The sequence below is a fragment of the Pan troglodytes genome, chromosome X (assembly GCF_028858775.2).
Source record: "Pan troglodytes isolate AG18354 chromosome X, NHGRI_mPanTro3-v2.0_pri, whole genome shotgun sequence".
Lineage (NCBI taxonomy): Eukaryota > Metazoa > Chordata > Mammalia > Primates > Hominidae > Pan > Pan troglodytes.
In genome coordinates this window covers 2,022,752-2,038,176 of record NC_072421.2, presented here as the reverse complement: position 1 = coordinate 2,038,176, position 15,425 = coordinate 2,022,752, and the positions used below count along the sequence as shown (strand labels likewise).

The window sequence follows — 15,425 nt, the reverse complement described above, 5'->3', positions numbered from 1 at the left end:
TTACAGGCACCCGCCACCATGCCCGGCTAATTTGTGTATTTTTAGTAGACACAGGGTTTCACCGTCTTGGCCAGGCTGGTCTCAAACTCCCAACCTCAGGCGATCTGCCCACCTCGGCCTCCCAAAATGCTGGGATTACAGGTGTGAGCCACCGTGCCCGGCCTACACTCCAGCTTGGGCCACAGAGTGAGACCTTGTCTTGAAAAAAAAAAGAGAAAACCCTAATTAACATGCTATTTTAAAAAAAAAAAAAAAACATTGATCTCTCTCTGTGATGTTTGAGTTTCTTTTTTTTCTTTTTTTTTTTTTTTGAGACGGAGTCCCACTCTGTCCCCCAGGCTGGAGTGCAGTGGCGCGATCTCAGCTCACTGCAACCTCCACCTCCCGGGATCAAGTGATTCTCCTGCCTCAGTCTCCTGAATAGCTGGGATTACAGGCACCCACCACCACGCCTGGCTAATTTTTGTATTTTAAGTAGAGACGGGGTTTCACCATGTTGATCAGACTGGTCTCGAACTCCTGACCTCAAGTGATCCACCCGCCTCGGCCTTCCAAAGTGCTGGGATTACAGGCGGGAGTCACCACGCCCGGCCTGATGTTTGCATTTCTATCCATACTGGTTTACTAGTGGAGTGACTGAGTTTCTAAAATACTAATATTAAAAATACTTGGCCAGGTGCGGTGGCTCACACCTGTAATCCCAGCACTTTGGGAGGCCGAGGCGGGTGGATCACGAGGTTAAGAGATCGACACCAGCCTGAGCAACATGGTGAAACCCCGTCTCTACTAAAAATACAAAAATTAGCCGGGCGTGGTGGTGGGTGCCTGTCATCCCAGCTACTCGGTAGCCTGAGGCAGGAGAATTGCTTGAACCAGGGAGGCGGAGGTTGCAGGGAGCCGACATCGCGCTACTGCACTCCAACCTGGGAGACAGAGTGAGACTCCATCTCACAAAAAAGAAAGAAAGAAAGAAAAAAAACTCACAGGAAGCAGTGTTGAATATGATCCCATGTCCTAGTTATCTACAAATGACTGCTCCGTCTGAAGCCGCAGCTGACTGAATGTTTTAAGGGGACACCACCCTCCTTCCCAGCCTGTTCCCTCCAGGAAAATAGTAGAGGACAGAGGCTCCAAGAAGTAGATTTGGGAACTGCAGACAAGTTGCTTCCTGCGAACTGAGCGGAGAGAGAGAGAAATCCTCTGAGAGGGCAGAGGGCGGGATCCCGGGGAGTCGCACCCGGGAGGGCTGTGGCTGTGAGCATTCTCATGTGGCTCCCCAACGCCAAGGCAGGCAGCCACTGAACAACTGTGAATAACCATTTCCCACCCCATAACGTGCTGTCTCTACTGAGAAGCCGGCGGGGGAGCATGACTCCAGATGGCCTTGAGATGGTCTTTGGGATTCGACAGCAGGGAGAAACCAGTGGTACCCAAGTTCACGTCCATTCAGCCTAGGTTTCGGCAGCATCTCTGACGTCTGCCTTCTCCCGACTGCTTCAGAGTGAATGGGTAGTTAGCTCGGCCGCCGTAATAAAACACTGCAAACTGGGTGGACTGTAAACCACAGACATTGATTCTCCCACAGTCCTGGAGGCTGGAGGTCTGAGATCCAGGTGTGGGCAGGGCTGGTTCCTCCTGAGACCTCTCTCCTGGGCTTGGAGACCCCGTCTTCTCCCTGTGTCCCACAGGGTTGTCCCTCTGTGTGTGTCTGTGTCCTCATCTCTTCTTATGAGATGTCTTAGTCCATCTCAGGCTGCTGTCACAGAATACCAGAGGCTGGGCGGCTTAGAAACAAAACACATTGATTCTCCCACGGTCGTGGAGGCTGGAAGTCTGAGATCCAGGTGTCGGCAGGGCTGGTTCCTCCTGAGGCCTCTCTCCTGGGCTTGGAGACGCCGTCTTCTCCCTGTGTGCTCACAGGGTCGTCCCTCTGTATCTGTGTCCTCATCTCCTCTTCTTATGAGATGCTTTAGTCCATCTCAGGCTGCTATCACAGAATACCGTAGACTGGGTGTCTTAGAAACAACAGACATTGATTCTCCCACAGTCCTGGAGGCTGGAGGTCTGAGATCCAGGTGTGGGCAGGGCTGGTTCCTCCTGAGGCCTCTCTTGTGGACTTGGAGACGCCGTCTTCTCCCTGTGTCCTCACAGGGTCATCCCTCTGTGTGTGTCTGTGTCCTCACCTCCTCTTCTTATGAGATGTTTTAGTCCATCTCAGGCTGCTATCACAGAATACCGTAGACTGGGTGTCTTAGAAACAACAGACATTGATTCTCCCACAGTCCTGGAGGCTGGAGGTCTGAGATCCAGGTGTGGGCAGGGCTGGTTCCTCCTGAGGCCCCTCTCCTGGGCTTGGAGACGCCGTCTTCTACCTGTGTCCTCACAGGGTCGTCCCTCTGTGTGTGTCTGTGTCCTCATCTCCTCTTCTTATGAGGACACCGGTCCTATTGGATCAGGGCCCACTCCTGGTGACCTCATTTTACTGTAGTTAACTCTTTAAAGAGGTAACCTCCAAATACAGCCACATTGTGTGGTCCCAGGGCTTAGGACTTTAACGTATGAATTTGGGAGGGTACAATTCAGCCTGTAACAGATACAAAACTCAGAAAATATATACTGAGCTCGCTGTTTGTAATAAAGGGCCCTCCCTTTAATTTTTAAGACAGGGTCCTGCTCTGTCACCCAGGCTGGAGTGCAGTGGTGTGAGTTCAATTCAGTTCCGAACAGTGAGTACAGTGCAGTTCAGCTCACTGCAGCCTCAAGCTTCCAAATAAAAAACTGTCTTAGCATCATCCAATGAGTACTGACTGCTTTTAAATAGTGAATATGCAGCCGGGCACGGTGGCTCATGCCTGTAATCCCAGCACTTTGGGAGGCTGAGGCGGGTGGATCACCTAAGGTCAGGAGTTCAAGACCAGCCTGATCAACATGATGAAACCCTGTCTCTACTAAAAAAAAATACAAAAAAAAAAAAAAAAGTTAGCCAGGTGTGGTGATGTATGCCTGTCTTCCCAGCTACTTGGGAGGCTGAGGCAGAATCATTTGAACCTGGGAGGAGAAAGTTACAGTGAGCGGAGACGGTGCCATTGCACTCCAGGTTGGGAGGCAGAGCGAGACTCAGTCTCAAAAGAAAACAAATAGTGACTATGGACATACATATTTTAAAAAATTAGTATTTTCACATAAAGCATAAAGTAACATCCAATATATGCAAGAGAAGCTGTCCTTAAGTTTAACCCATTTTCTAATCCTAAACTAACCCTTCTGAGGCAATGGTCCCGCATACATGGAGGCCAAACTCATTTTTTTTTTAAAAGCCAAATTGAAAAATACCGCATTAGGAGAAAAACACATAAAATCCCCCTCTGATTACCTGACCTCGCTCCCTGGGGCCCAGGGCCAAAAAGAGGAAGCTTTTCCATCTATTGTTGGTCTGGCCAGTTTCATAACCACCATGCACCAAGCTCAGTCTGCAGATGACAGATCACAGCTAAGAGCAGCTTGCTGGGTCTCCGGAGGCTGCTGGTGTCTGTCTCAGGGTGCGGTGCAGGCACAGCCAGTGGGATTTTTTCCCCAGCAGAGCAGAGAGCTGGCCCTCCACTCCTGCTTCTGTGCGGAGCTCACTCCCATAGGGCAGCCGCCTCTGGACCAGGAGGAGGGTCCCCCAGGACCCCCTGCCTAGCTTGACGGCTGCTCAGACAAGCACCACCAGACCAGCATCACCCAGGACGTCTGCCCTCCCTGCAGCCACCGTTGTAAGTCACGGGGACCTGGGAGTGTTAGGGTAGGAGAGGCTGCTCTGCAGAAATACCCCAGCTAGCAGGGCATATCCGGGCCAGAGACGCTGCTGAATGGCAGAGAAAGCCCTCAGCTCAGCCTCCCTTTGGGGTGTGTGATTTTTAACCCAGACTCACCAGAGTCCTGCAAAAGGACACACAGCCTCCAGACAGGAGCTGTGCCATTTGCACAAGCTCTCGACGGTCGCAGAGAGGGCTGAGGTTGGCCTAAAACATACCCCCTTCTTGCATATCTTCAGACGTTGCCGCAAGAAAAGAGCAAAATCATCTTGTCCGTTTTAACGGAGATTCCCAGTTTGCAAGACAATTGTTCCTTTGACGAGGGGTACAGGCCGGCCCACGCCGAGACGCTGGCTTGGGTGGCTCTCGGGATGAAGAAAGTCCACCTTCTTTAAAATGCGCTCTCCCCGAAATCTTCTTAACACCTGTCTTTGGCTTTTATTTTGCTTTTGTTTTGTGGGGAGGAGAGGTTGTTCTTGGTTTTTCGCCAATAAAAATAGTTGACGTCGATTGAGTGAGGAGGAAGCAGCAGCCACTTTTACAAGGGCTTTATCTCTGCCATCTTTCCTTCCCTCCCTCCCTCCTTCCTCCTCCTTCCTCCTCCTTCCTCCTTCCTCCCTCCTTCCTCCTTCCTCCTCCCTCCTCCTTCCTCCTTCCTCCTCCCTCCTCCTTCCTCCTCCCTCCTCCTTCCTCCTCCCTCCTTCCTCCTCCTTCCTCCTCCTTCCTCCCTCCTCCTTCCTCCTCCTTCCTCCTCCCTCCTCCTTCCTCCTTCCTCCTCCCTCCTCCTTCCTCCTCCCTCCTCCTTCCTCCTCCCTCCTTCCTCCTCCTTCCTCCTCCTTCCTCCTTCCTCCTCCTTCCTCCTTCCTCCTCCTTCCTCCTCCCTCCTTCCTCCTCCTTCCTCCTCCCTCCTCCTTCCTCCTTCCTCCTTCCTCCTCCTTCCTCCTCCTTCCTCCTTCCTCCTTCCTCCTTCCTCCTCCCTCCTCCTTCCTCCTTCCTCCTTCCTCCTCCCTCCTCCTTCCTCCTTCCTCCTTCCTCCTCCTCCCTCCTCCTCCCTCCTTCCTCCTCCTTCCTCCTCCCTCCTCCTCCCTCCTTCCTCCTCCTTCCTCCTTCCTCCTCCTTCCTCCTCCTTCCTCCTTCCTCCTTCCTCCTTCCTCCTCCCTCCTCCTTCTTCCTTCCTCCTTCCTCCTCCTTCCTCCTCCTTCCTCCTTCCTCCTCCCTCCTCCTTCCTCCTCCCTCCTCCTTCCTCCTCCCTCCTCCTTCCTCCTTCCTCCTTCCTCCTCCTTCCTCCTTCCTCCTCCTTCCTCCTCCTTCCTCCTTCCTCCTTCCTCCTCCCTCCTCCTTCCTCCTTCCTCCTCCTTCCTCCTCCTTCCTCCTTCCTCCTCCTTCCTTCCTCCTCCTTCCTCTTCCTTCCTCCTTCCTCCTCCTTCCTCCTCCCTCCTCCTTCCTCCTCCCTCCTCCTTCCTCCTTCCTCCTTCCTCCTCCTTCCTCCTCCTTCCTCCTTCCTCCTCCTTCCTCCTTCCTCCTTCCTCCTCCCTCCTCCTTCCTCCTTCCTCCTCCTTCCTCCTTCCTCCTCCTTCCTCCTTCCTCCTCCTTCCTCCTCCTTCCTCCTTCCTCCTTCCTCCTTCCTCCTCCCTCCTCCTTCCTCCTTCCTCCTTCCTCCTCCTTCCTCCTTCCTCCTCCTTCCTCCTCCTTCCTCCTTCCTCCTTCCTCCTTCCTCCTCCCTCCTCCCTCCTCCTTCCTCCTTCCTCCTCCCTCCTCCTTCCTCCTTCCTCCTCCTTCCTCCTTCCTCCTCCTTCCTCCTCCTTCCTCCTTCCTCCTTCCTCCTTCCTCCTCCTTCCTCCTTCCTCCTCCTCCCTCCTCCTTCCTCCTCCCTCCTCCTTCCTCCTCCCTCCTTCCTCCTTCCTCCTTCCTCCTCCTTCCTCCTTCCTCCTCCTTCCTCCTTCCTCCTCCTTCCTCCTTCCTCCTCCTTCCTCCTTCCTCCTCCTTCCTCCTTCCTCCTTCCTCCTTCCTCCTTCCTCCTCCCTCCTCCCTCCTCCTTCCTCCTTCCTCCTCCTTCCTCCTCCTTCCTCCTTCCTCCTTCCTCCTCCTTCCTCCTCCTTCCTCCTCCTTCCTCCTCCTTCCTCCTTCCTCCTTCCTCCTTCCTCCTCCCTCCTCCTTCCTCCTTCCTCCTTCCTCCTTCCTCCTTCCTCCTCCTTCCTCCTTCCTCCTCCTTCCTCCTTCCTCCTTCCTCCTTCCTCCTCCCTCCTCCTTCCTCCTTCCTCCTCCTTCCTCCTTCCTCCTCCTTCCTCCTCCCTCCTCCTTCCTCCTTCCTCCTTCCTCCTTCCCTCCCTCCCTCCTCCCTCCTTCCTCCTTCCTCCTCCTTCCTCCTTCCTCCTTCCTCCTTCCTCCTTCCCTCCCTCCCTCCTCCCTCCTTCCTCCCTCTTTCCTCCTTCCTCCTCCTTCCTCCTCCTTCCTCCTCCTTCCTCCTTCCTCCTCCTTCCTCCTTCCTCCTTCCTCCTTCCTCCTTCCCTCCCTCCCTCCTCCCTCCTTCCTCCTTCCTCCTTCCCTCCCTCCCTCCTCCCTCCTTCCTCCCTCTTTCCTCCTTCCTCCTCCTTCCTCCTCCTTCCTCCTCCTTCCTCCTCCTTCCTCCTTCCTCCTCCTTCCTCCTCCTTCCTCCTTCCTCCTTCCTCCTTCCCTCCCTCCCTCCTCCCTCCTTCCTCCTTCCTCCTTCCCTCCCTCCCTCCTCCCTCCTTCCTCCCTCTTTCCTCCTTCCTCCTCCTTCCTCCTCCTTCCTCCTTCCTCCTCCTTCCTCCTCCTTCCTCCTTCCTCCTCCTTCTTCCTTCCTCCTCCTTCCTCCTCCTTCCTCCTCCTTCCTCCTTCCTCCCTCTTTCCTCCTTCCTCCTCCTTCCTCCTCCTTCCTCCTTCCTCCTCCTTCTTCCTTCCTCCTCCTTCCTCCTTCCTCCTTCCTCCTCCTTCTTCCTTCCTCCTCCTTCCTCCTCCTTCCTCCTTCCTCCTCCTTCCTCCTTCCTCCTCCTTCCTCCTCCTTCCTCCTTCCTCTTTCCTCCTTCCTCCTTCCTCCCTCTTTCCTCCTCCCTCCTCCCTCCTTCCTCCCTCTTTCCTCCTTCCTTCTTCCTCCTTCCTCCTCCTTCCTCCTTCCTCCTCCCTCCTTCCTCCCTCTTTCCTCCTTCCTTCTTCCTTCCTCTTTCCTCCTTCCTCCTTCCTCCTTCCCTCCCTCCCTCCTTCCTTCTTCCTCCCTCCCCCTGCCCTCCCCTTCCCTCCCTTCGTCTCCCCTCCCCTCCTCTCCTCTCCTCTCTTCTCCTCTCCTTTCTTTCCTTTCTTGTCTCGCACTGTTGCCCAGGCTGGAGTGCAATGGCGCAACCTCTGCTCACTGCAACCTCCGCCTCCCGGGTTCAAGTGATTCTCCTGCCTCAGCCTCCCAGGTAGCTGGGATTACAGGCTCCCACCCCCACGCCTGGCTAATTTTTTGTATTTTTTAGTAGAGATGGGGTCTCACTATGTTAGCCAGGCTGATCTCGAACTCCTGACCTCGTGATCCACCCGCCTCAGCCTCCCAAAGTGCACCTGGCCTGATCTCTGGGATTTTGGAAACTTCATGAGACAGGTGCTGTTACGATCATCCCTGTTTTACCAGTAACGGAAACTGAGGCAGACATGGAGGCAGGGGTGTGTTCAAGACCTACAACCAGAAAGAGGCAGAGGTGGGCGCTGAGTGCGGCTCATTAGCCTTGAACCACTGCACTGTGGAATTAGTGATGAATGATACGTGACTGCCTTTGAAACAACCATGTCTCAGCCCAGGGCAGGTGGCCTGGGCTCCGTGGGCCCTCTCTCTGGAACTAGGACAATTCTGTCCCTCAACTGGGAGCCCAACCTGCCTACCCCTAGTGCTTGAGGCATAACTGTCTTCTATGGCCAGCAATAGAAACTTGAGTCGAGCTAGCTGAAGTCAAGGCGGAAATGGTCAAATTGGATAATTAGGATTTCTATGGGGGCTTCAGGCATGGCTGGATCCAGGAGCTTACATGGTTGTCAGTTTCTCCTCTTTCTCTTTCTCTCTTCCCACGTTTCAGCCCCACCTTTTTCTGCCTCCCTCAGCTGCAGGGTGTGGAATCACTGGAGGAAGACCACTTTCTCTATAGGGATGGAAAGAGGGTCTCTGGTAGCCTGGGGTCCCCATCTTTTCAGAGCAGAATCAAATGGGAAAAGAGACACCCTCTCTCTCCTGGCACCCACAAGTCACACCTCCTGAAGGGTTCTGACCAGCCATGTCAGAAACAAATGACCACTGCTTGAGATAATTTTTATCAACAGGGTGAGGGGGGCCCCCTAACTGGCCAGGCTTGGGCCACACCCCTCTCTTGGGTGATTGACAGGCTTGGGCCACCCACCCCCACCTTCAGTGATTGACAGGCTTGGACCACACCCCCCATCCTCAGTGATTGAAAGGCTTGGACCACACCCCTCTCCTCATTGATTGGCAGTCCTGGAGAACCACACAGCCCAGACAGGGAGTGACCCCAGGGGCGAGGGGTGCTAGGTGCAGTTTCCATGGATGCAGCAGAGAGGTCAGGGCCAGTAGCAAGCTTGACCAAAGTGGACCAGAGGGAGGCGGTGGGGCTAACGGCCACACTGCCCCGCCGCCTTCTGTCCATTCCATCACTCATTCACTCTGCATTCTCAGAGTGGCATTCATTCATGCATTCATTCATTTACTCATTTGCTCCACACATTCCGTCACTCATTGGCTGTGCATTCTCAGAGTGGCATTCATTCATTCACTCATTTACTCATTTGCTCCACACATTCCGTCACTCATTGGCTGTGCATTCTCAGAGTGGCATTCATTCATTCATTCATTTACTCGTTTGCTCCACACATTCCATCACTCATTCGCTCTGTATTCTCAGAGTGGCATTCATTCATTCATTCATTCATTTACTCATTTGCTCCACACATTCCGTCACTCATTGGCTGTGCATTCTCAGAGTGGCATTCATTCATTCACTCATTTACTCATTTGCTCCACACTTGTCAGGAACTAGTGGGCATCATGCATTCACTCTTTCATTTATTCACTCCACTTTTAGGGAGAAAACCCTACACGTCATTGATTTATGTATTCACCCATTCGTTTATCAAGCAAGTCCTGTGTGCTACTCATTCCTTCATTCCCTCCACATTTGCAGGAATGAATCTCTGTGTGTCATTCATTAATTCCCTTCACATTTGTGGGGAATCCCTGGATGTCATTCATTCATTCCCCCCACATTTGCAGGGAATATCTGGGTATCATTCATTCATTCTCTCTACATTTGCAGAAGTGAATCTGGGGTATCATTCATTCATTCCCTCCACATTTGTGGGGAATCCCTGGATGTCATTCATTCATTCCCCCCACATTTGCAGGGAATATCTGGGTATCATTCATTCATTCTCTCTACATTTGCAGAAGTGAATCTGGGGTATCATTCATTCATTCCCTCCACATTTGCAGGGAATCCCTGGATGTCATTCATTCGTTCCCTCCACATTTGTGGGGAATATCTGGGTGTCATTAATTCATTCTCTCTACATTTATGGAAGTGAATCCTGGGTGTCAGTCATTCATTCCCTCCACATTTGTGAGGAATCCTTAGGTGTCATTCATTCATTCATTCTCTCCACTGTTGCAGGAGTAAATCTCTGAGTGATATTCATTCTCTCTACATTTGTAGGGAATCCTTAGGTGTCAGTCATTCATTCCCTCCACATTTGTGGGGAATCTCTGGGTATCATTTATTCATTCTCTCTACATTTGCCAAAGTGAATCCTGGGTGTCATTCATTCATTCCCTCCACTTTTGTGAGGAATCCCTGGATATCATTCATTCATTCCCTCCACATTTGTGGGGAAGCCCTGGGCATCATTCATTACTTTTCTCTACATTTGCAGAAGAGAATCTTGGGTGTCATTCATTCTTTCCCTGCACATTTGTGGGAATGAATCTCTGGGTGTCATTCATTCTTTCCCTCCACATTTGTGGGGAATTCCTGGGTATCATTCATTCATTCCCTCCATATTTGTGGGAGTGAATCCTAGGTATCATCCATTCATTCCCTCCACATTTGCAGGAGTGTACCCTGGATGCCATTCATTCATTCATTCCCTCCACATTTGTGGGAGTGAACCCTGGGTATCATTCATTCATTCCCTCCACATTTGCGTGACTGAATCCTGGATGTCATTCATTCATTCTCTCCACATTTGTGTGGAGGCTGTGAGTGTTATTCATACATGCACCCATTCATTCCCTCCACAGTCATTGGGAATGTCCTGTATCACACACACACACACACACACACACACACACACACACACACACACACAACCTGCATTTACCAAGACCATCCTGGGTGCACAGCTCTAAGCTAAGGACAGCAGACCCAAAGGAGTTTGCAGCAGGTACCTGGTGGGGAGGAGAGGGTCTTCATGGAGGCAGGAGCTGGCACCCATGGGCTGGAATGAAATGCAGATTTCCAAGAGGCTCTGGCAGGTCCATGGTGGGCTGATGCCCCAAGAAGGAGGGTTGAAGGTGTCAGTCAAGACTGTGCTGGGTGCAGACAGGCATAAGGAGCTGCATGGGCCAGAGGAATCACAGGAGCTAGGGCAAGGAGATATCTGTGAGTTGGTCCCACCGCTGTGGGGACACAGCCTTCTGCAGGGCCAGGTAGACCACTGTACCAAGGAAACTGGCATAAGCACATCATCTGTGCCTGACAGCGAGCAGGGGAAACACCACCCCAGCCTTTGAGTAGTAGTCACTTGGTAGGTTTGCATTCACCCCTTCCCAGGAGGGTGGTTTAAAGCAGAACCAGGCAGTGAGATTCCTCAGCTCGTTCTGCCTCTCCAGGAATAACTCAGGCAGGCTGAGGGGCTCCTGGAGGCTCAGCTGTTAGTGATACACTGGGGACCCTGTTGAGACCCACTTCTCTTCTTTTTTTTTTTTTTTTTAGACAGAGTTTTGCTCTTGTTGCCCAGGCTGGAGTGCAGTGGCGTGATCTTGGCTCACCGCAACCTCCACCTCCCAGGTTCAAGCGATTCTCCTGCCTCAGCCTCCCGAGTAACTGGGATTACAGGCGCCCACCACCACGCCTGGCTAATTTTTTATATTTTTAGTAGAGACGGGGTTTCACCGTGTTAGCCAGGATGGTCTCGATCTCCTGACCTCGTGATCCACCCACCTCGGCCTCCCAAAGTGCTGGGATTACAGGCATGAGCCACCGCGCCTGGCCCAGCCTCCTCTTTTTTACCTGTATTCTGACTTGTCCCCAACCCCTGCAAAGAGCAGGTGCAAATGCACCTGCCCAGCAGGCCAGGACTATGCTCCAGCCTCAAGGAGCACCAGGATGATACACTTCAGGTCTCTTCTCCTTGGGGAGCTCTCAGTATGCAGTATGGTCCCTGAAATCCCCTTGGGAGGGCAGGGAGGATGAAACAGGCAGCCAGAGACAGGTGCAGAGTTCAGGCTCAGAGGCGCAGGTGTGTTTCCACTCAGATGCGTGTATTTGGAGATTATTGCAAAGCAGAGTGTGGCATCTTCTACATGCCCAGAAAACCTACAGTCTGGGTCCCAAGCACCATGCCCCTTGTCACTCATGGCCCAGGTTCCTTATGCCCTCTGCACCTCAGTGTCCCCATATGTAAAGCAAAGATGATAAGCGCATCTTCCTAGGATGGGTGCACAAAAAAAGTTTGCAAACATTCAGTGTGACGTCTGCTCTAGGAACAGGCGATGTCACCTGAGGACTCAAGTACACTTGACCTTCTCCTTCCCTGTCATCTCCAGGTAGCTAGGAAGGAAGCTCTGTGTGGCCGGGAAAGACAAGGAGGAAATTGAAACAATGCTGGACTTGAGAACTTGGACGCCTTTCACTGTGGCTTCCTGAGGGACACCGTGAGGTCACTAGTTCACACAGTGGTGGCCACTGCTTCCCCTCCACTCACGCCCAGCCAAGGTCAAATCAGCCATAGTGACCACAGACAGGGAAGGCTTGCGCAGCCGGCCCCAGACACCCCGGTAGGGACCTGAGGGATGAGTAGGCCAGGCTGGCTACAGCCCCAGTGACCGCTGCATCCCCCAAAAGCGGAAGCTCGGCCCTGGGGCTGCCCTGTCCTGGGGACAAAGGGTCACCCTGGCCGCGGCCGGGGCTCTCTGAGGGACAGGAAGACCCAAGCAACAAGGAGGGGAGCACTGAGACTGCAGGAGCATTCAGGAGTCAGCGTGGGCAGGGAGTCAGCCAGGAGGGTGTAGGGGAAGGGCCAGCTCAGACGCAGGAAGTAAAACAGAAACCTGAGGAATGTCCTTCCTGCTTCAAGAGACAATTGTTTCTTGTTGAGATTATGCTTGACATGAACTCACCGTTTTAAAGCGAATAACTGGGGGACATTTAGGACCTTCACAGTGCTGGGCAACAGCCGCCTCTGTCTATTTCCACCACTTTGTCATTCCTGCAAAAGGAAACACCCCCTTTAGGGGGAAAGTCACTCCCCATTTCCCCATCCCCAGCCCCAGCCGTGGTCATCTGCTTTCTCTCTATATGGATCAGCATGTTCTGGGCATTTTATTGAAATGGCGTCCTACACCATGTGGCCTTCTGTGTCTGGCTTCTCTCCCTGAGCATGATGTCTTCAAGGTTCATCCACAGTGTAGCCTCGGTCACAGCCTTCTTCCTTTTCATGGCTGTATACTATTCCACTGTGTGCATGGCGGGGCCACGTTGTGTTTATCTGTCTGTCTGTTGACGGACACTTGGGCTGTTTCCACCTTGTGGCTGTTGTGAAGAGTGCTGCAGCGAACGTTCATATGCAAGTTTTTATGGGTGCAACCATTTTTTGTTGTTGTTGAGACAGAGTTTCACTCTTTTCACACAGCCTGGAGTGCAATGGCATGATCTCCGCTCACTGCAACCTCCGCCTCCCGGGTTCAAGCGATTCTCCTGCCTCAGCCTCCCAAGTAGCTGGGATGACAGGTGCCTGCCACCATGCCCAGATAATTTTGTATTTTTAGTAAAGACAGGGTTTCACCATGTTGGCCAGGCTGGTCTTGAACTCCTGGCCTCAGGTGATCCACCCGTCTCAGCCTCCCAAAGTGCTGTGATTATAGGTGTGAGCCACCACACCTAGCCCCTTTTTATATGAGATATTTTCTAATGCTACCTTCACTTACCAAAATGACATGCAGAAATAATGTATTATACATATAATAATATATACACATAAGGTGATCTATAAAATATGTTGTATATAATTTTATATATGCTATGTTCAATATGTTACATATAATACACAAATTATATATAACTTATAAGTGATACTATACAAGATATTGTATATAATTATTAAATATCCATACTATATAATATGTTTAATTTATTATAAAATAAGTTGTAAATAAATTATTATATAACAATAATATATAAATAATATATGTAATATTATATAATAATAATTTATACATTATTTCACTTTATATGATTATGTATATTATTTACATATTAAATTTACATATCCATATAGCCTTAATTACAATATAAAAGAGAAATAAAAGTAAATAAAATGTTAATAAGGTAATATTTAATTTAATGTGTATGCATTTAGCCATAATTTGCAGTAAGGCATCATTAAGGGGCTGGGCACAGTGGCTCACGCCTGTAATCCTAGCATTTTGGGTGGCCAAGGCAAGTGGATTGCCTGACCTCAGGAATTTGAGACCAGCCTGGACAACACGGTAAAACGCCCATCTTTGCTAAAATACAAAAATGTAGCTGGGCGTGGTGGCGCACAGCTGTAGTTCCAGCTACTCGGGAGGCTGAGGCACGAGAACTGCTTGAACCCCAGAGGTGAAGGTTGCAGTGAGCCGCCATGAAGCCACTGCACTCCAGCCTGGACGACCGAGTGAGAATCTGCCTTCAAAAGAAGAAAAAAGACATTACTAAGGGCTGGGTGCAGTGGCTCAGACCTGTAATCTCAACACTTTTGGAGGCTGAGGCAGGAGGATTTCTTGAGTCTAGGACTTGGAGGCCAGCCTGAGCAACAAACTGAAATCCTGTCTCTAAAAAAAAAAAAAAGACATTATTACATCATTAAGGAATCAGATGTTTGCTTAACAAATTCTCCACCTGTCTTTATTTGTCTCCAGCTTTTACCCAGGAGGAGAATTGGTGCATGACATGGTTAACTATTTGAGGACACACCAGGTGATTTTTGGAGTCAATTTGCAAACACGCAGGACTTGAATGGGACACAGAGGATTCTAGTTTTTGCTCAGGAAGGTTCCCCAGCTGCCGCTTCTTCTTCTTCGTCTTCTTCTTCTTCTTCTTTTTTTTTTTTTTACAGGGTTTTGCTCTGTCACGCAGGCTGGAGTGCAGTGGTGTGATCTCAGCTCACTGCAACCTCCGCCTCCCGGGTTCCAGCAATTCTCCCGTCTCAGCCTCCCGAGTAGCTGGAATGACAGGCACCTGCCACGACACCCGGCTAATGTTTTTTTGTATTTTTAGTACAGACGAGGTTTTGCCTTGTTGACCAGGCTGGTCTCGAACTTCCGACCTCGTGATCCACCCGCCTCAGCCTCCCAAAGCGCTGGGATGACTGGCGTGAGCCACCGCGCCCGGCCTGTAATGTTAATTTCTTGTGCTGAGGGGTAGCCTAGGATGGGTACTGCTTTGAAATCTTTTAAAATATCCTTTTCTGTGGGCCTGAGAACCTCCCTTAGGTCACAAAGAGAACAAAGAAATGAGTCTCTGTCTATGATCACTGCTACCTTGGGACCCTTTCACCTTTCAGAGGAGAGAGATTGAAACTGGCTCACACGTGGGGAAATACATATACTGGAGGCTTGTCACAGCTGAGGGTTCCCGTCATTGGGGGTTTGGGTCCAGGGAGCAAGAGAAAAACACACTCCTTTGTGTTCAAAGATGAAAATCTTTCCTGAGTTTAGGGGAGCCCAGCTTTCGGTGGAAGGGAGCCCAGCTTTGGGTTTAGGGGAACCCAGCTTTTTAGGTATATGAGGGCCCAGCTTTGGGTTTACGGGAGTCCAGCTTTGGGTTTAAAGGAGCTCAGCTTTCAGTTTTAGGAGCCCAGTTTTGGGTTTAATGGAGCTCAGCTTTGGGATTACTGGACCCCAGCTTTGAGTTTAAGAGGAGCCCAGCTTTGGGTTTAGGGGAACCCAGCTTTTTAGGTCTATGAGAGCCCAGCTTTGGGTTTAGGAGAGCCCAGCTTTGGGTCTAAGGGAGCCCAGCTTTGAGTTTTAGGGGAGCCCAGCTTTGGGTTTAAAGGAGCCCAGCTTTGAGTTTAAGGGGAGCCCAGCTTTGGGTTTAGGGGAACCCAGCTTTTTAGGTCTATGAGGGCCCAGCTTTGGGTCTAAGGGAGCCCAGCTTTGGGTTTAAGGGAGCTCAGCTTTGAGTTTTAGGGGAGTCCAGCTTTGGGTTTAGTGGAGCTCAGCTTTGGGTTTAAGGAACCCCAGCTTTGAGTTTAAGGGGAGCCCAGCTTTGGGTCGAAGGGAGCCCAGCTTTGGGTTTAGGGGAACCCAGCTTTTTAGGTCTATGAGGGCCCAGCTTCGGGTTTAGGGGAGTCCAGATTTGGGTCTAAGGG

General features: G+C 51.3%; 1 protein-coding gene across 3 annotated transcripts in view; it reads left to right on the top strand.

Annotated features, from left to right (window-relative positions):
• Positions 1-15,425, top strand: part of P2RY8 (P2Y receptor family member 8) — a 77,206-nt gene that overhangs the window by 38,896 nt on the left and 22,885 nt on the right. The window contains exon 1 of one of the 3 annotated variants that reach the window (XM_016943399.4): positions 3,429-3,755. The exons of the other annotated variants lie outside the window; for them this stretch is intronic. The gene's annotated coding sequence lies outside the window, so the exon portion shown is untranslated. Of the gene's footprint in view, positions 1-3,428; positions 3,756-15,425 lie in introns of those variants that run through there. 3 annotated transcript variants of the gene reach the window in all.